Genomic DNA, 20156 nt, shown 5'->3' on the forward strand with positions numbered 1-20156 from the left:
CCCCTGTGGATAGCAGAGCAACCCCCAGTACATAATTACACACCTTAGGGACCATTTAATGGCTATTTCCAACTGCTAACAAACTCCCACAACAAACCCCTGCCAGGTTCACCTCCCACAAGCAGCATAGGGCAAGCAGAGTATGGCACACACAGGCAGCACTCTGCCTGTCCTATGCTGTCTGTGTGTGCTATACTCTGCCTGTCCTACCCTGCCTGTGTGTGCCATACTCTGCCTGTCCTACCCTGCCTGTGTGTGCCATACTCTGCCTTCCCTATGCTGCCTCTGTGTGTCATACTCTGCCTTCCCTACCCTGCCTGTGTGTGCCATACTCTGCCTTCCCTATGCTGCCTCTGTGTGCCATACTCTGCCTGCCCTACCCTGCCTGTATGTGCCATACTCTGCCTACCCTACCCTGACTGTGTGTGCCATACCCTCCCTGACCTATGCTGGCTGTATGTGCCATACTCTGCCTACAGTACCTATGTCTGAGGTGTGAAGAAGTGAACAATGGGAGTGATTACAGGCTGAGCCTGAGGTGTGAACACTGCAGGGGGTGAACAATGCAGGTATTAAAAGGTGTGAACAACACAGGGGATTACATTTTTAAAACAATACAGAGGGATTACAGCTTGAATCTGAGGTGAGAACCATGCAGGGGGCCAGTTAATCTCAGTACTGATACCATTTAATGCTTACTCAAAGGTAAGGCATCAAAGCAGCCAGACAGGTGGGGGGCCACACAGAGGGGGGTCGCGGGCCGCATGCGGCCCGCGGGCCGCCAGTTGGACAGCACTGATTCAGGTGGTTTATCTGTGCACTGGTAATCTGATTAACTACCTCACAAGAACCAGGATGTTAGAAACAGAGCGGCTTTAATTTTCCTGTTTGCCCTGTTTAGATCAAGAGAGAACAAAAACAATACATTTTTCTTAATTAAAATAGGCAAAAACACAAGCCCAATTCATTAAAACAATGCTCAACAAGGGTACATAGTAGGGCAATGTCACAAGGATATTAGTCAGCCCACGCTTAATCTCCTCTAGCAGTGGCTACTAATATCCTCTGAATGCTTTCCTAGTGGTGATTTACATTATAACATATGTGTTGTTTTGGCTCACTGAAATCGGCAAAGGCTTCCTCATGACGCAGCTTTGGGCGACTTCGGAAAGTCATGTGACATTGCCCTTAGGGTAATGGCACTTAAGGAGATTTACCACCATGCCAAGTTATGCATTGATCTGTGGACAGTAAATCGCTCTGGAGTTGGAATCTAGAATCTTTGTCACTGAAAAGACAAATGACTTTTTAAAAATCCCGCCAAGCCCTGACAATGGAGCTAGCCTTCAGTGACTTGTAACCATGATAGGGCCATATTGCAGCCAGTCCATTGTCACAGAAACTCTATACCAAATATGATACTGCCCCTCTATATTTAATTTTATTTGTATTGCCAATAAAAGTAGAACTATATATGTTGCAATTACCGCTTAGCAATAAAATTAAAAGTTGAACCCAGTATAATGTGCTGCACAGAGCAAACTAGAGATTATGTATGTGCATACTTCTGGCAGGCTAGGGTGGGGCAGGAGCAGGTGTACGGATCTTGGCCAAGTCTCTATGTACATACCAAAGAATCTGACTCATGAAGCAATGACTGCTGTAAATCACTATTCAAAAATATACCCGGCATTCCCCTGAAGAATACCTTGGATACACAAATGTAAATGTAATGAAAGTACCCTTTGAAAAAAATAATACATATTGTAAGCCCTCTTATTAATAGGTACTAGCAGTGAGTAGCCAGTGAGATACAGCTCCCTGCCAGTCTCAACTATAGTACGTGCCACATGATAGCGGTCATTCTGAACAATAGGGAGCACTAAAATATATAATTGTGTATCAAACAAGATGCAGAAAATTGTTCTGGAAACTACTTAAGTGCTGTTCCAAGCCCCTAGCTGCATTAAAAGTGATGTCTGTAGAACAAGATATTATTACTAATGGATGCCCCAGTAGGCTACAGCCAATGGCACATGTAACCAAACTCCATACCCTTCTGTGTCACCTGTCATTTAGATGGATGGAAACTGTCTATTGCAGGCAGCGAAAGATGTTTTGCATTTATCTAAATGACAGGTGTCACCGAGCAGTATCTGGCATTTCTCTGCTAATAAGGAAATAATAAATATGCCTTTAGCTTAACAGTGATTTGCTGCTATACTATAGATAAGAACAGATAATTACCAGGATATACAGTGAGCCCAACCCTTATTTAGGGACAAACGTTAAACTTTTTTAAAACAATTATAATGTTGTTTTTTTCATAGCTAGAAGAAAGGAATGCATGCAGAATTGTTAAGACTGTCCCCAAATGACATGTCGTTCCTTTTTACATGTGTATGATATCCTTTAACTATGTTTTCTAAACCAGTAAGGAATCCTGTGGGCCCACACCCATAATGTGCTGCAATACAGGCTTAGAGATTTCTAATATGTTACAGAAAGCCCTATTTCTAGCAACTTTGCAACTGGTCTTCATTATTTTTTTTTTAATAGTCTTAAAATGTAAAATGATTTTCCTTCCTCTTCTATGTCTTTTCAGCTTTCAAATCAGGGTCACTGACCCCAGCAACTAAAACACTATTGCTCTTTGAACTTAAAATTTTATTATTGAAATTCCAAACTGGAGAGCTAAAAAAAAATCAAAAAAAAAATCTAAATAACTAAAAAATCCCAAACAAAAAAATGAAAACCAACTGCAACTGCAGAGGCTCACAAAACCCCCACAGGCCCACTAAACAGTAACTGTCTATGGCATCTTAGACACCACAGACTGCCAGTCCATGCCTGCAAATCTCTTGAGCAAAGAACCTCTTGGACATATTAACGGAAAACTAGCATTGCGGTTCAGTGGCTGAAATCTACTGGTAGATTCCAGGGAAATAAAGAAATAAAGGCAAGGAATGCAGAACAAAGTAAGCACAAAGCAGTAATGTGAGTCATTTCAATGCTTTGCATACAATTAACAAGGAGACACTGATCAAAGGACAACTGATACTTCCCCGGCAAATCTCCTGGAGGTGAAGCAATTCAATGGAAATACAAAAAGGCTCAGTCACCTTTGTACTCTCCATAGCTGACAGTTAACCCACCTGCTGCCAGCCAGGGACAGACTGTGGAAAGTGTGACCAATAAGGAGCAAAGCGGGAAAGTAGTGAGCAACATGGCAAGTCAGTTTTATAGAAATAGCTCACATCATGGAGTGAGTACAGCTCACACAGCTATAACCACAGTTTGTATTCCTTGTCCCCTTTATTGTTACTAGAAAAACCACATTCAGGTAATAACAGATACATTCCTCAAATGCTTTCCTCTACCCATGATTATGATTTTGGATACAAGCCCATAGGTTTTAAGCAAGATTTGAATATACAGTAGTTGAATCTGGTTTTCCTGTGGTTTACAGAATGTCAAGACAGTATTTTAGTTGAAGGAGTCCAGACATACATAGACACTGAACATGTTCACTACTTAAGGGCAATTTCCATCAATTTTAATATGTTAACTAGAAACCAGAATGTCTCTGGGACCATAAAGAGCACTGATCTCCAGACAAACTATGGATAGACTAATATAACACACATCGTTTTCTTAGCATTTGTGGCATTTACCAAAGCGAAAATTATTTTACGCAAGTGTTAATATATACTTAATTTCCCATTGTTATCTAGTTTTGGTTTTCTGACAAGCATAGTGTGAAATGGGAGCCATTTTATCACTTTAGTCAAGGACTATCTAACAATTGTCCCCGTTATAAGTAAATATGTACAAAATGTATACAAACATGTATCAAACTGCCATTCCCTAAAATGCTCTTTTGTATTTGGCTGATAAATAAAATTATAGATGTATGTATATTTTCTGGGTCACAGATGCTTAAGTTCTGACATATGTGACATCCTACATGTATACACATGTATATATGTACGAGATATAGAACATGATGCTTTAGTCAAACCCTACTACAGGCAAGGGATCTTGAATGCTCAAGTCCTGGGATTTTCCAGATAAAAGGGTCTTTCTGAGATTTATAGCATATAGCATAATTCCTAAAAAAAAAAATGCAACAGGATTATTGTCCAACTAACTTGGTTTCATTACAGCTTAGTTATGAAAAATGCAAAATCATTATACATTTTTTTTTATATAGGACACTATTAGGTATGGCAGTGCCATCTACATAATAGTCTTCTGGGCAATATATTCCCTACCTGTAAGCGGGACCAATGTTTGAAAAAGTTTGAAAGTATAAGTATTCTTACAACTGGTGTAGTACATCCTACCTGTCCATTTGAGTTTTTATGCATGTTATAGCACCAATATATGAATTAAACTTTTTTTATTTGTATACTTGTATTAGAATTTTTACACATAATTGACATACCATACTGTTTGCTTAAATTAGGACAACCCCAAAGGCTTCAATGACTAACTACATGGTGCTGTAGTTTTTGCTCATTTTGGTAAAAGTATCCCTACAGTATCCCTACTGTTTGTTTGCTACATAAGGCAAACCTCTAGTGCCGTACAGGCCTTTGGGGCAATTCCAGGAAAACCTTAAAGGCGAGTTTAAAATAAAAAGTAAAAAGCTAAATACTTTGTAAAACCCTGCAATTACTTTTCCATACCATATGCACCAAAGTTATTTTTAGCACATCAAAATCCTCTCATAACCAAATTCGGGACTCCTGCCCTTTCCCTCTGTAACGTAATCAAGATGCAATTTTAATATTCAATGTGTAGCTTCCTGAGAGCTCAGCATATTCAGGGCTGCAGGATTCTTTCCCTGCCAAAGAATGGGCCAAGTTCTGCCTGACCTCCATCAATAGCAGCATTATTATACCTTGGTCATGTGTAACTAGCTGGGGTGCAGAGCTGCTGCACAGATTTCTCTCAAACAGATGGTACCCTCTGGCATCTCTTTTAGCCACAGATATGCATCTTCCCAGCAGGACGAAAGGCACTCTTGTGTGTTCTGCTGATGTAACCAAGCCTGGAGCTTGGGCTGCTCTCTAATGGGAATCATGTGAGGCTTCAGTTAGAGTGGGGAGGGGTTACTATGCAGAGTGCTCCACTCGCTAAAGCTGTTGCAGTGACTGGAGACAATATGGACCATGTCTGTTGTGCTGCAGATTAGAATAGTTGATCACAGAGTTATCTTCACAATATCTAAATGTACTGTTTCAGCTACACGAATAGGGATCACTGCTTCCTAATAATTTGGTTTGATCCTGTTGGGCTGTCTAAGGATGCTGGGAGCTGTAGTTTACAACAGTGGGCGTTAAACAACTTGGGATTACAAAAACTTTGCTGAAACAGAGGATAAATCGGTACACATATGTGAACTCAGTCTTTTTATCTGCTGCCTCTTTTTTCTTTGTGACCAGCGGAAGCAATTATATTAGCGCCACTCACCTGCTGTAGTAAAGGGCAATTATGAAATGCAAGGAAAATATTCCCCTTGGTAAAACACACTTAGAGCTACTGATGTGTTGAATATTTGTTGGGCTCATTGGAAACTAAACTTGTATGGAGAAGGGGTCTCCTATTTAAAAGAATGTTGTAAGACTATGTATATCTAATGCTATCAAAAAGTGACAATTCTGAAGATACATGAATATGTATCTGCCATTTCTGGCAAGTTCCCTGTACTATATGGTTATTTCTTTCTGTTGAAATCAGAAAAGTGCTTCGGTAAAACAGATTATATATATATATACACACAATATTAATGAATACTAAGTGGAATCAAAAGGGTTTGTTAGCTGTAACTGTTGCAATGTCCACATGTCCACAAAAAGAAAATCCGTATTTAGTGCACATTTTCCCATATGTGAATTGTGATCAAACTAACACGTGACCCGAGGCCTAATCACCAACCAAGGGGTTAAGGATTCTCATACTAGGAAGCCTCTCGGCCCTAGAGTGCTCCAGCCCAAAACGGAAACTGTGCATTCAGTGGCCAGGGACAGACAGGGAAAGATCAGCAGAAAAAATTCCACTTAGCAGGAAATCCGTCAGCATGCAGGAATCTGTGAGTTCTTACACTCTAACTGGGGATAAAGCAGCAGGCTAATCATTTATACGCTGATCCTCTCCTCAGCTAGAGATACAGATTTCTGGCCAATGCTAATGCAGAACCAGGATCGCAGGACAAGCATGGGCTGGCAATGTAGTGCTTTGTTAAATGATATAAGAGAAACCACACCAAGCCTGTTTGCTATTTTCTCTCAGATCTTCCACCCAGAAATGGACACTTCTGAAATTGATTATGTGTTTCTATGTAAACAAAAGGGAAAAAGCTTTCATGTGTGTAAAGCTGGCCATACAGAGAGAGAGAGAGAGATCCGCTTGTGTGGCCAGGTTGCCAAATGAGCACATCTCAAGGGAGGTCTGCAGAGTCATGTGCTGTGGGCCACATTCAATGCCACTGTTGTCCTCCATAAGCTCAACATATATATAATGGCCAAATGGGCTTTATGATGATTAGCTACAGACTGCAAAGAGTTTTCATTGTAAAGCTGGCTATATGTGCTATGGTCAGCCTTGGTAAAAGAGTTTATGTAATCCCAATTATGCCACCCAGATTAGTCAGGATGCTCTAGTATGGTCCTATACACGGATCAGTAAGCTGCCACCTTGGCCAGAAGAGGCACAAAGTCAACCAGCACTATTGTCCCTTGTTTGTTCAACTTAACTTTGCTCAACTTTTAATAATTTAACCTAAATGAGTTAAGGCTTTCATTATGACTGATACATTCTTCCTATTCACTAAAGGTGTTGGGTATTTGTATGCAGTTTTAATTGTTAAGCATCATAAGAGAAGACAGAATAAATCATCATCCTTTAATTCAATGGGAAATAGGCGGCTTATTGCACACCATTTGCTACAAAGTGTACAGAGCAGATGAAAGCTAACTTTTGTAATACTCACTCAACAGCACTATAGTGTGCCCCATGTAGGGCATTAACCCTGAGGGGCAAAAAAGTGACATACCACTGCACTTAATTGGGTGGTTCACCATTAAGTTAACTTTTAGTAGGTTATAGAATGGCCAATGAATGAATGAATTATTTGCCATCTTCTTCAAACTCCTTGCAGCTTTCAAATGGGGGTAACTGACCCCAGCAGGCAGAAAACAATTGTTGTGTGAGACTAGAGTTTAATTATTTTTGTTACTTCCCACAACTTATTTTTCTATTCAGGTCCTCATTTATATATCTCTCTCTCTCATTTTAACCACACCCTGGTCGCTAAGATAATTTGGACCCTAGCAACCAGACAGCTGCTGAAACTCCAAACTGAAAAGCTGCTAATCAAAAACTGAAATACCTAAAAACTACAAATAGTTAAAAATGAAGACCAAATGCAAAGTGTCTCAGAATAGCACTCTCTACATCATACTAAAAGTTAACTCGAAGATAAACAACTCCTTTAAGCTGGCCATTTACATAGCAAATTTCTCTGGCATATTTAAGGTTTCCAATCATATCCATCCAACCCACTCTAAGGGAAAAGTAAGTGGGTGTCAATTAACCTGCCTGTATTTTTTAAGTGGGTGGAATCTGGAGCATCCAAAGAAAGCAACGCACACTTGGTATGAACATACAAACTTCTGTAGATAATGCCCACGGATCAGATACAGAACCTGTGCAGGCAGCACCAATAAACACTGAGACACTGTACCTAGCACACACTAATCAGAATAAGAATCACAACAGAACTCTTCATCAGGGAATACAAATATATTCTCATATATGTATGCAGAAGAGAAATGTGAATATTCATTGTGTGTGCATCTATAATACACAAAAGCCATTATTAGCCTGTAAATTATATCCTTAAAATACACAAGCACCATGAATATTCTGTAAATTATATTTTATAAACTGTGCCTAGGGATGTCACATAACTCGTCAAAACTTGTGCATTAGAAAGTACCATTACCTGTATAAAAGACTCAGTGTTAGGCCTTGCATCTTTATACAGTCAGGGAACTCCTTGGTGACTTATAATATCTTTTTATTTTACAGTTGGGGGTACATTATTTACTATGGCAACAGTGATACCGGATGTCTTAAGTCATAATTGTTGCCTAGTGATATAATTTGTATCACATGACTCACAGAGACTTGCATATTTTACACAGTATAATCTACATATAAACATTGCATGCTGCACTAGCATGTAGACTAGTAAAACAAATGTATTGTAAGTAAAGAATATACTTCTCAGCATTTAAAAGGCAGGTGAAAATAACGGAAAATCTACAGGTGAGGCGGCATTGTTATGGAAATAAATAAATGAATGTGCCACAGACATGTCCTGACGAGTACACTGTCAAATCATATTCAAGTTAGCACAATATCAGAAGCTAAATCTTGCAGCCTGCAGGGAAAAAGCTGAATGTTTTTATATATGGGGCAAACAAATTATGGAAACAGTTTGCATTTTGGCATCTTATATATTCATAATTAAACTTTGTGTAGGACTGGTCAGGCCAGGCACCTATTATCCAGAATGCTCGGGACCTGGGGTAATTTGAATCTCCATACCTTAAGTCAGCTAAAAATCTTTACATGTACATTAAAACCAATGGAATTGTTTTGCCTCCTATAAGGATTAATTCTTAGCAGGAATCAAGTACAAAGTACTGTTTTATTATTACAGAGAAAGAGGAAATACTTTTTTAAAATGCAATTTGTTTAAATAAATAAAGGTGTTTTGTTAAAGGGGAAGGTATTTTTGATCCAAAATGCCTTAATGCAGATGATAATTTTTTTCTATACTATACAAACTAATTGGCATATTAACAGCATTCAAAACAGGACTTTATTAGTAAGTATTTAAACTGTGCAATAGAAAGTGAATATTGTCTACAGTAAAAAATGGTGATTAATGAAAAATCTGGCTGGAATGTTGTGTACCCAGACTAAGAATACAGATACATAGCCATGCAGAAATATAAGCTTCTCCTGTGTATAAAAACTTATGATATTATGTTGCACCGAGTATTAAAAAAAAAGCTAGTCTACTTAGAAGAAGAAAACGAATAAGCACTCAAATATTTCAATATTCATTTAATTATATGCATTTGCTGTAGTATTTCAATTGTACCAACACTGAACAAACATTCATATTATAAGGGAAAATTCTCCCATCAGGTTCATTCTCATTCCATTCCATGCTACTCCATACTGTTAAAGACTTATATATTCCTGTTTCTAGCCTTGTCACCACATTCCCACTACTAAAAACTAGTCACCAACACAATATACACAATACCTAAACATTATTTTTGGACACAGCGGACCTTTGGCTCTTGGCATGTCATATAAGTACAATACCCAGCGTGGTGAAATGAGCAAATGCAAATTGTGCAGCATATGTTGCACTACACAACACAAAGTAGCAATCCCTACTAAATGCACTCACAAGCATGACTGTAGCCCAGGACATCAGTTGCTGCCTGTTTTGTCACCTACACTACTGAATATACTTGGAAATACTAAGAGTTAGGGGCAGCAGTGTCAATACATAAGGTACAGGCTATGAATGGGTTAACTGACAGCATGCTGCTCTGTTCTAGTTGTTCACATAATGGACTATCTTTAGAGCAGAAATCCAATGAATTTATACTTGTTCCCATAGGAACCTCATCGCAGCAATCTGCCTTGAAAGTAATATCATATATATACTTCCAGACACCTCCTCCGCATCCCCTGGGCCACAGGGAGAGGGTGAGAAACATACCACAGAGGTCCTGGCCAGTAAGGGTCACATATTCTCTTTAATCCGAGAGAGGCAAAGATTCTTTCACATGTCCTGGGCTTTAATCCTCTGACCCAGTAACCTCACATTCCTTGGTAACCCTGACACCACAAATGGCCCATTCAAAGAAGGAAACTGAAGCTCTGTCACATACTTTCTATTGCCGCCTAACAGAACAGAATTCAACAAATTGGAGGCTCTTCCCAAAACTTTCCAAAAATAATCACCGGCAGCTCTAACAGCTGTATATGTATACACATTTTCTTACAAGGATGTAATGAATAAGGTTATTTCTTAAAACGTTTCTAAAGAATCAGTCAACAGATTCACAATGGAGTCTGTTTAGCATTGACATTTCTGCAGCATTCAAGGAAAAATGTCTCATTTACCTCAGAATTCCTCAACTCCCTAGAGAATGATTAGAAAAAGAGCCGATATTGGTGGCCAGCCTTGAATACTGCCACACCACTGCTAGTATAATTGTACACATAAGTGAAAGTATTTATTCAACATGGAAACCTGAAATATTAATATAATATGCCCGATAATGTCATATGCAGGCAGGAGGTTTTTAGGGTTACTATCTTTCCTGGAAGAATAATACCAGCCTTTATATATCTGCTACCTTTCTTTCCTATTAATAACCTTGACATCAAATATGATTTTGGCCAGGTTGTAGACTAAAGATAAATGTGAGAAGTGAAAAAGAGCAAGTGTAATAATCTAGTACCAATTGAGTGACTCTTTATAACCAATTCCCTTCAGTAGTGACTGGGTAACAGTGGCAGGACAAATATTAGCTAGAATCATAAAATCTGTAGGTATTCTGTTGCATCAGAGTAAACTGTCCCTTTAGATCCTGACAATGACTGTGACCAATACACCTGCTTGCAGTGCGCTTAGCCACTCACAGTGTATTAGAACTGGATAAATGGGGCAAATTTATTGTAAGGAGAAACAGAAATAAGGCCGGAACTAGGAGCAGGCAGAAGAGATATGTTCCTTGGGGCACTCATAATTTATCTCTTCTGCCTGTCTACCCCGAGTTCCTGCCTCTCTGTAGCTCACCTGCTAGCCCAGCTCGTCACCACTCCATCCCACTCCTCTCTCCTTTGACCGTTCTATAGCTAGAAATCTGGTTCTGTCCAGTTACACAATACCTTGCTTACCCAAACATCAAGGCAATTCAATGAAATGACACACATACCCAACATCACCATTACTACTAAACAATAAAAGTGACAGTTTACCCTCTCATAAAATACCTTGAAATCCAATACAAGTGAACAGAGAACTTTCTCTGGTGTCACCTTTTCATAAATTTGCTCCAAAATCTGTGCTCTTGATACATTCCAACCAAAGCCTGTTTTCAATCATAGCTATAGCGCCTGCTTTGACAAAACTTTCCCAATACAACTTTCAAGCAAACACACTGGATATCAACTTTGAGTCAAGCACCCATGGGTAAGTATCCTTATAGTCAACCATTTTCAGTTCTACACAATGGCTAGAAACCCAGTTACACAATGCCTTACTTGCTCTAAATAAACAAATACAACAGTGAGAATGCTCCTGCTTCTCTAGAAAAAAAATGTAAATATTTGATGGGATAGAGGTTAGTAATAAAATCTGCTAAAAACTGATCCTGAGTGATTTCTACACTCCAGTTCATACAGTCATGTGTTGTTGACCTAATAAAATGATGCACATATTTTTATGAAGTTCCTGATGTTCCAAGTCACTCTTTGAAATATGAGAAATGTGACATTTGTTTTAGAACAATGCAGCTTCCTTTCATTTCATTAAGTATGATGAACCATTGTTTGTTTTACATGGAGAATGGGCACCTGCCATTTCTGTAATTGTTTGCACAACGAAGAAAAGTTGTGCATTCACACACATAACTGTCATATTACTTTAATATAAAATCTACCTGTCTATTTTCTTTAAGGGGATATAAAGTGAAAAACATGGCAATGATGCTTAAGGCAGGCACCATATATCTAAGTATCTCTATAATTTATTAGAATCTAAAACATGTAATGTTGCAAGAAACTGCAATTCTGCTGTTAAATGCACGATGCCTGTTCCTTACCATTATCTGCCCCAGTGGTTTTGACCTTTGAGACAATCCAGCAAAAGACAGAACTGCGAAGAAGCATGGTTGGTGAACTTCTGCTACATTGTTTCAACAGAGAAAACCAGCAGTGCAGAAAGGTCTGTCAACTGAAATTATAAATAAGTTTACACCCATTGAAAAGTAAATTAAAAAGTTTCTTAGAATTACATTTTCTTATAAAGCAAACTTTTTGGTCTTTTAACTCCTGCACAAACTCTACATGTATCTTCTTACACTTTATTAGTATAAAAAACTTGCGTGCACACACAAAAAGCTGCATACAAAACTGAGTTTAACAGTCACGCTTGTATGGAATTATCCTGACTTTACCAGCAACATGTTGCTGAGAGACAATGAATAATAGAACGGAGTGCTACTCCCGGCATGCCTTTGCTGGTACTGCGGTTTCCTGGAGACAGGAATGTCAAGTTCCCACCCAGGTCTCCAGCCACGTAGGAACCCTCCCTGCCAAAGCCGACTCCTCCCTTCCTCTTGTTTGGGAACGGTGGCTGGGGGTGAGTGACGGGGAGAGGGAGGAGAGAGCATTCTGAGCAGGTGGCTGAATTTCATTTTGAGACAGGTGCATAGCAAGGCGAGCCAATGAAATGACTCACATACCTAACATCACTATGGCATAGACTCAATATATCTCTATTCAAATGAGCTGCTGGGTTCTCAGTGCAGATTTAATACAGGTATGCCACTTTATTTGCCAGCAACTCCCAAACTAGATACAAATTCAAAAGCTATGACTAATAATGGCAGCAAGAAATATGCAAAACATACAGTGACAACATCCACATCAGGGACTTACCAATGCATATTAAACAATTCATTAATTTAGTATGACCTTAAAACTGGTAAAATCCATTAAAAATGTTCAATGCAGTTTAGTTAACTGTAGACCATCCTTAACATTAATATTAATCAGATTTTTTGGGTTTTTTTTAAAGTGTGTTAAACAAAGTATTTTAAATATGAAGGATTAAACCAACTGGCCAATACAAAAGTCTATAAGATCCCCAAACTTGTTCTCCCCCTGTGTATAAAGCACAGCTAGTAAGGACAGCGTTCCATCCTAAGGTGCCTAACTGAGTAGTCCCGACAGACACCTGGCCTGCTGCCTCACAGCCCACGACTGTGGTTTACTGGAGCACATAAGGACATACCACATGATGCAGGAACCGCAGTTGATTTTAATAAAGAGGATGGATCTGAACCCTGTTGCTGTCTACAATAAGCCCTGCACCCCCAGAGAGCTCCCAAATCCTGATAGAAGATACAGTTCTGCATACATGTGATTTTATGCTTTTAAGAGCTTTGGTTACCCTTTATTTAACATGACTGCTGCCACCCTGTTCTCATTTTATTTTCCAGTCCCCTTCAACTGGCACTGAGATACAGGCATTAGTACTGTTCAATATATCTATGGGAAAACCTGTTACATTAATCCTAATGTACTAAGGCACTTTAATAATACATCCTGAATGGGGTGCAGGTAGGTGCCCACACAATGGGACACACTGTATTAGAGCATGGAATGGAGTCGGTTCCAGTAGATGTCCATACACTGGGACACATCAGTATTACAGCATGGGATGGGGTGACACTAGGTGCCCACACACTGGAACACATCAGTGATATAGGATGGAATGTGGTGCCTGTAGTTGCCCACACACTGGGAGAAATTAGTATTACAGGATGGAATGGGGGCCAGCAGGTACTCACACACTGGGAGAAATTAGTATTACAGGATGGAATGGGGGCCAGCAGGTACTCACACACTGGGAGAAATTAGTATTACAGGATGGAATGGATTGCCAGTAGGTGCCCACACACTGTGAGAATTTAGTATTACAGGATGGAATGGATTGCCAGTAGGTGCCCACACACTGTGAGAATTTAGTATTACAGGATGGAATGGATTGCCAGTAGGTGCCCACACAATTGGACAAATCTGTAATACAGGATAGAATGGGGACCAGTAGGTACTCACACACTTGGACAAATCAGTATTACAGGATGAAATGGGGGCCAGTAGGCGCTCACACACTGTGAGAATTTGGTATTACAGGATAGGATGGGGGCCAGTAGGTGCTCATACACTGTGAGAATTTAGTATTACAGGATGGAATGGATTGTCAGTAGGTGCCCACACACTTGGACAAATCAGTACTACAGGATAGAATGGGGACCAGTAGGTACTCACACAATTGGACAAATCAGTATTACAGGATGGAATGGGGGCCAGTAGGTGCTCACACACTAAGAATTTAGTATTACAGGATGGAATGGATTGCCAGTAGATGCCCACACACTTGGACAAATCAGCACTACAGGATAGAATGGGGACCAGTAGGTGCTCTCACAATTGGACAAATCAGTATTACAGGATGGAATAGAGGCCAGTAGGTGCCCACACACTGGGAGAATTTAGTATTACATGCGGGAACTGGGGCCAGTAGGTGCCTACACACTGGGGCACATCAGTATTACAGGATGGAATGGGGGCCAGTAGGTGCCTACACACTGGGGCACATCAGTATTACAGGATGGAATGGGAGCCAGTAGGTGCCCACACACTGTGAGAATGTAATATTACAGGATGGAATGGGGGCCAGTAGGTGCCTACACACTGGGACACATCAGTATTACAGGATGGAATGGGGGCCAGTAGGTGCCTACACACTGGAGCACATCAGTATTACAGGATGGAACTGTGTGCTAGTAGGTGCCTACACACTGGGGCACATCAGTATTACAGGATGGAATGGGGGCCAGTAGGTGCCTACACACTGGAGCACATCAGTATTACAGGATGGAACTGTGTGCCAGTAGGTGCCTACACACTGGAGCACATCAGTATTACAGGATGGAACTGTGTGCTAGTATGGTGCCTACACACTGGAGCACATCAGTATTTTCAGGATGGAACTGTGTGCTAGTAGGTGCCTACACACTGGGGCACATCAGTATTACAGGATGGAACTGTGTGACAGTAGGTGCCTACACACTGGAGCACATCAGTATTACAGGATGGAACTGTGTGCTAGTAAGTGCCTACACACTGGGGCACATCAGTATTACAGGATGGAATGGGGGCCAGCAGGTGCCTACACACTGGAGCACATCAGTATTACAGGATGGAACTGTGTGCCAGTAGGTGCCTACACACTGGAGCACATCAGTATTACAGGATGGAACTGTGTGCCAGTATGGTGCCTACACACTGGAGCACATCAGTATTATCAGGATGGAACTGTGTGCTAGTAGGTGCCTACACACTGGGGCACATCAGTATTACAGGATGGAACTGTGTGCTAGTAGGTGCCTACACACTGGAGCACATCAGTATTACAGGATGGAACTGTGTGCCAGTAGGTGCCTACACACTGGAGCACATCAGTATTACAGGATGGAACTGTATGCCAGTATGGTGCCTACACACTGGAGCACATCAGTATTATCAGGATGGAACTGTGTGCTAGTAGGTGCCTACACACTGGGGCACATCAGTATTACAGGATGGAACTGTGTGCTAGTAGGTGCCTACACACTGGAGCACATCAGTATTACAGGATGGAACTGTGTGCCAGTAGGTGCCTACACACTGGAGCACATCAGTATTACAGGATGGAACTGTATGCCAGTATGGTGCCTACACACTGGAGCACATCAGTATTATCAGGATGGAACTGTGTGCTAGTAGGTGCCTACACACTGGGGCACATCAGTATTACAGGATGGAACTGTGTGCTAGTAGGTGCCTACACACTGGGGCACATCAGTATTACAGGATGGAACTGTGTGCTAGTAGGTGCCTACACACTGGAGCACATCAGTATTACAGGATGGAACTGTGTGACAGTAGGTGCCTATACACTGGAGCACATCAGTATTACAGGATGGAACTGTGTGCTAGTATGGTGCCTACACACTGGGGCACATCAGTATTACAGGATGGAACTGTGTGCCAGTAGGTGCCTACACAAGGACACACCAGTACTAGAGCAAGGAATAGGTGCCAGTAGGTGCCCATACCCTGGAATACAGCATGGTTACAGGATGAAAGATCCCACATAGACAGGCTGAGCCAAGACACAGGATGTAACAAGATGTATGTATAACAGAAAGGAATTAGAGACTCCTGCGCAGGGTACAGCAGTAATGCTGCATGTTACTAGTGTGCCAACTGGTACCCTTGCCTGGCACACACCAACATTACAGTATGAGGTGGGAACTGGTGCCCACAGTGCAGGGCACGGTTACATTACAGCAGGTTATGGTATGCCATTAGGTTCTCGTAAACTTGGACATATAAATATTATAGCATAGGGGTGCCAGTAAGTGCCCATGACTAAGGGCACACAGTAAACTGTACAGAGGTACGAACATGAAAATATGAACTGGATGTGGGCATTACAAATGGTACAGAACAGCTGCAGTTTAACCTGTAGGTATAAAATGCTTGCACCCTTGAGCACTTTTCTATACAGTATACTGTATAGCACTGGGTATGGTAGGCTAATAGCGATATATCGGTAAAGTTCTACATAAATACATACATACAATTGTGTATTGCCAGGGACGGCGGAACAACAAGAGCGCGTAAACCAATAATTAGAGCAAAAGGCAGCGGCGTGGCAGCTACAATCCACTGCTAACTCCATAAGTGCGCACTTACTGTGAGAGCGCCTAGCTTCTCCTTTCTCCGGTCCCGCCGATAGATATCCTTCCGACACATACAGCACAGCCCTCCAGTCCCTCACGGCAGCCCAACACACTCTGCCAGCCTCAGTCACCGCGCTGTCACCGCCCGCTCCTGCCGATTGGCTAGCACGCCTCCTCTTGTCCGTGTCCCATTGGCCATTTGGGCTGCCACTCCGGAACACACAGGAGCCTTTTGTGCTTCCAAGGTTTATTCAGGGCAAGGTTTAGTAACCCTTCCAGCGCTGGGAAGTAACTCAGCAACACAATTCTTACAACAAAGCTCTCTTGAGTTATACGCTGTCGGAGAATGTGAGGAGAATTAGATCACACTGGCTGGCTACCCACTGTTTGGGGCTATCTGCCTTATTTTATTGTGCATTATAAATTAGTACTTGGAAGCTTGGCAAAGTTCATAGGGCATAAGGACATAGGGTATCTTGCTGACGGATCATTTACCTGCATGTTTGCGTTACAAGACCTGTAGCAAGTATCTTGGCACTCAAGGCAAGGGTCTATCTCCCCAAATGCTTTTAATACACCATTACCCCTATGTAGTAGAGTTAGAGATGGGCAAAGACCAGGTAAGGTAACAGGGTGGGGAGGAGAGACAAGGATCTGGAATTAAGGTGGCAATACACCGAAAGATTCTCACTAAATGCCAGGATACAGGCTGTTGAGATGAGGCCAGCAACAATGCACCAACATGCTCATCCTCCTGGCTGGATTTTTAACTTGCATCAGGCAGATATCGGTTGGGTAGGCTCCTCTGAGGGCCCCATACACAGGCGATATACTGCTGACTGACAGAGAACAGCTTTTATAGGCCCCTGGATGGCCCCCATGAAAATGAGCCTTTGAACTAGTGTGCTGCTGTGTGTGAAATAGTTGCCCCTCTTGGTACCTGCCTGTACTGCCTACCTCTAGTTCTGGCCCTGTTGCACCCTGGATGGGTGTCATAGTCAATTGGGCTTGACCCCAGGCCAAAACTTGCAAGGCGAAGGAGACTCCAACGACCTGGTGGGTCTCACCCTAGCTTCGGTGACGTTGGACCTACCCATGCCTTCGGGTAGGACTCACACGCGATGATTCAGCATCATTGGGTTAGGACTGGGATTCAAAATAAGCCCAGGCATTTCAAACACACAGAGGCCCAAACAGCCCTCCATTAGCCCTATAAATAGTGACTGTTTATTTGGCATCTTGCAGCAGCCCCTCTGGCATTTGCCGGAATCCATATATTGCCAGTCCGTGCCTGTATTACATGGTCTTGCTTTTATACTAGTTAGGTTTCACAGTGGTAACAGTCATATAACATTGTACAGGGCTCTCAGATTTTTATATTTAAAATAGGTGAAAGAAGGAAGGGGAAAAATATAATTAGAGAGTGTCATAGAAACAATTTAAGCAAACCACACCCATTATAAAGGCCACACTCAGTTAACATAAACAAGATGAAGGCATAAATAAGGGGTTCATTTTAAGCCATTTACAGGTTTCTGGCTGAAAACCAGTACACTTGCAGCAAAAAAACAGGAAGTACAGAAGCCTTTAGGCTGTTATACTTGGTTAATAAAGAAATACTTTCTGAACAAAGCATTTCTTGGTTATGGGAGTAATCTTTTTTTAGACAGCATGCTGAAAACAATCTTTTGTCAATATTTTGTCCCTTTAAATATAAATGTTCCTTTAATAATCAAAAAAGTTCTTTCACCATCAATATTAACAGATAAGCATTTCCTTAGCTTCCTAAACAGGATATGGGATTGACTTGCAGAGTGGGGCCTCTGACCTGCAGCTTGTGCAGATCTGCAAAGCGGTGGGATATGTTAGCCTGCCCATATTCTGTATACTATTTGCATGAAATATCTTTTATGGAGCTCCCATATGTCCCTTTTTTTTTAAACTGTTTCCCAGAGAGTTTGGTGTTGGGGCACTATATGTCTCAGTTTTGTCTCTTTGTGTCCTGGTTTCACTCAAGTCTAAAAGTCTAAAAATTCCAGCTTCTTGCATTTTTTTTGTAAATGCTTAAAAATGTAGGTGTGGCATGGTAAAAATATTGGCAAAATCATGCACCACATATTTTTTTCTAGCATCCCTTTGTATTTGGTAAAACTTAGAAGCCCTATTTATTTATCTTTCATAGACCCGGGAAAGCTGTCAATAGGTGCTTTGGAAAAGCAGCAGATGGTTCTTACTAGACTTGAAGCAAGTTTTTTTTTATTATTATTTATTTATTTTCATTATGATCAGTTTAAGAAAGACATTTTCCAAGGCTATAGTTAAAGCCACAAATGATATATCAATTTATTATATAAATATATATTTTATATTTAATTTATATAGGTAATGATGTAACAGCTCTAAGGTTACAAGTTATAGAGTTATAGAGGCCATGCTGAGTGCTGGTAGCTTCTTTAACATAAGGGATAGGTTGTTTGTTATAATAAACAAGAACAGTGTAACACAAGTGACATCATTAAGCACTGATTAACATAGATGGCATACTTTAACGCAATTTATAACTATTTGAACAACTTTGTAATGACTTTTGACAAATAAAATGATATTAACTACATAGTTTTGTTGCTCACCCACAGGCCCCTCCTGATCATGATTTCTGGTACAATAAGTTAGAGTAAGCCAGGATGGACTCCTGTTAACCATAATGAAGGATATTGTTCAATCATAAAACAGAAAAAAAACAGAAAAAAAGTTACCTATAGGTCATGTTTCTTATTTTTTACTGATAGGGCTGCTTTTGTAAGTAATTGCTACTTGAAGATCCTAAACCTGACTGTTTTGCCAGCCTGACTGTCCCGTCTCAACCTGTCAGTTATAGCTTCTAATGCTAAGGGACTCCTGCTGCACAAATATAGCAGCCCCCTCATAGAGGAACATGGGGATTAGCTAGGTAATGTAAAAGTATTGGGCAAATACATTTATGGCAAAATTATAAAGAGCATGCAAAGACAATGTTATAACAGTTGTAAAAAGGGTTTCATTTCTGGCGTCAGTATCTCTTTAAGCATGTACCTATTCTGCCTGTCCCTAGTTCCAAGCCCTAAAGTCTCTACCCTTATTATTTACAATAAACATTGTTATTCGGTATAACATATTGTTATATTATAATGTATAAAGCCAAATGTTAACATTATTATAAATAAGAGTGGAGGTAGTTTATAAACACTGGCCAAATTTGCACTAGGGCAGAAACCCATGGTAGAAATCCAAATCTGTCCTGCTGTGTGACCCAATGGAAAGGAAACATTACAATAGTTGCATTAGACCAGAGGTTCTTTGAGATCCCTGAAGACTTGGTGCTGGTCCATGACACAATTGTTGGAAAAAAAGATCCTCTTTTGACAGCATTGGGGGATGATTATAGAGCTGAGTTGTTGTATCTCACCAGCAGTGCAAGGTACTGACAGCCAACACCTTCCCAGCTGCCACTTTCTAGTGCCAGATGCTGTAGAGGTCATGGGTCATATTTTA

At 40.7% G+C, this 20156-nt stretch overlaps 1 protein-coding gene across 3 annotated transcripts in view; it reads right to left on the bottom strand.

Moving 5' to 3' along the window:
* The window catches only part of amot (angiomotin), a 49091-nt gene extending 32283 nt beyond the window's left edge, over nucleotides 1–16808 (bottom strand). The window contains exon 1 of one of the 3 annotated variants that reach the window (XM_004916841.4): nucleotides 16639–16808. The gene's annotated coding sequence lies outside the window, so the exon portion shown is untranslated. Of the gene's footprint in view, nucleotides 1–4906; nucleotides 5028–16638 lie in introns of those variants that run through there. The other 2 variants (XM_002938787.5, XM_018096772.2) reach the window with 2 other exon arrangements.
* Between the last annotated feature and the right edge of the window lie 3348 nt (nucleotides 16809–20156).

The sequence above is a fragment of the Xenopus tropicalis genome, chromosome 8 (assembly GCF_000004195.4).
Source record: "Xenopus tropicalis strain Nigerian chromosome 8, UCB_Xtro_10.0, whole genome shotgun sequence".
NCBI classification, from domain to species: domain Eukaryota; kingdom Metazoa; phylum Chordata; class Amphibia; order Anura; family Pipidae; genus Xenopus; species Xenopus tropicalis.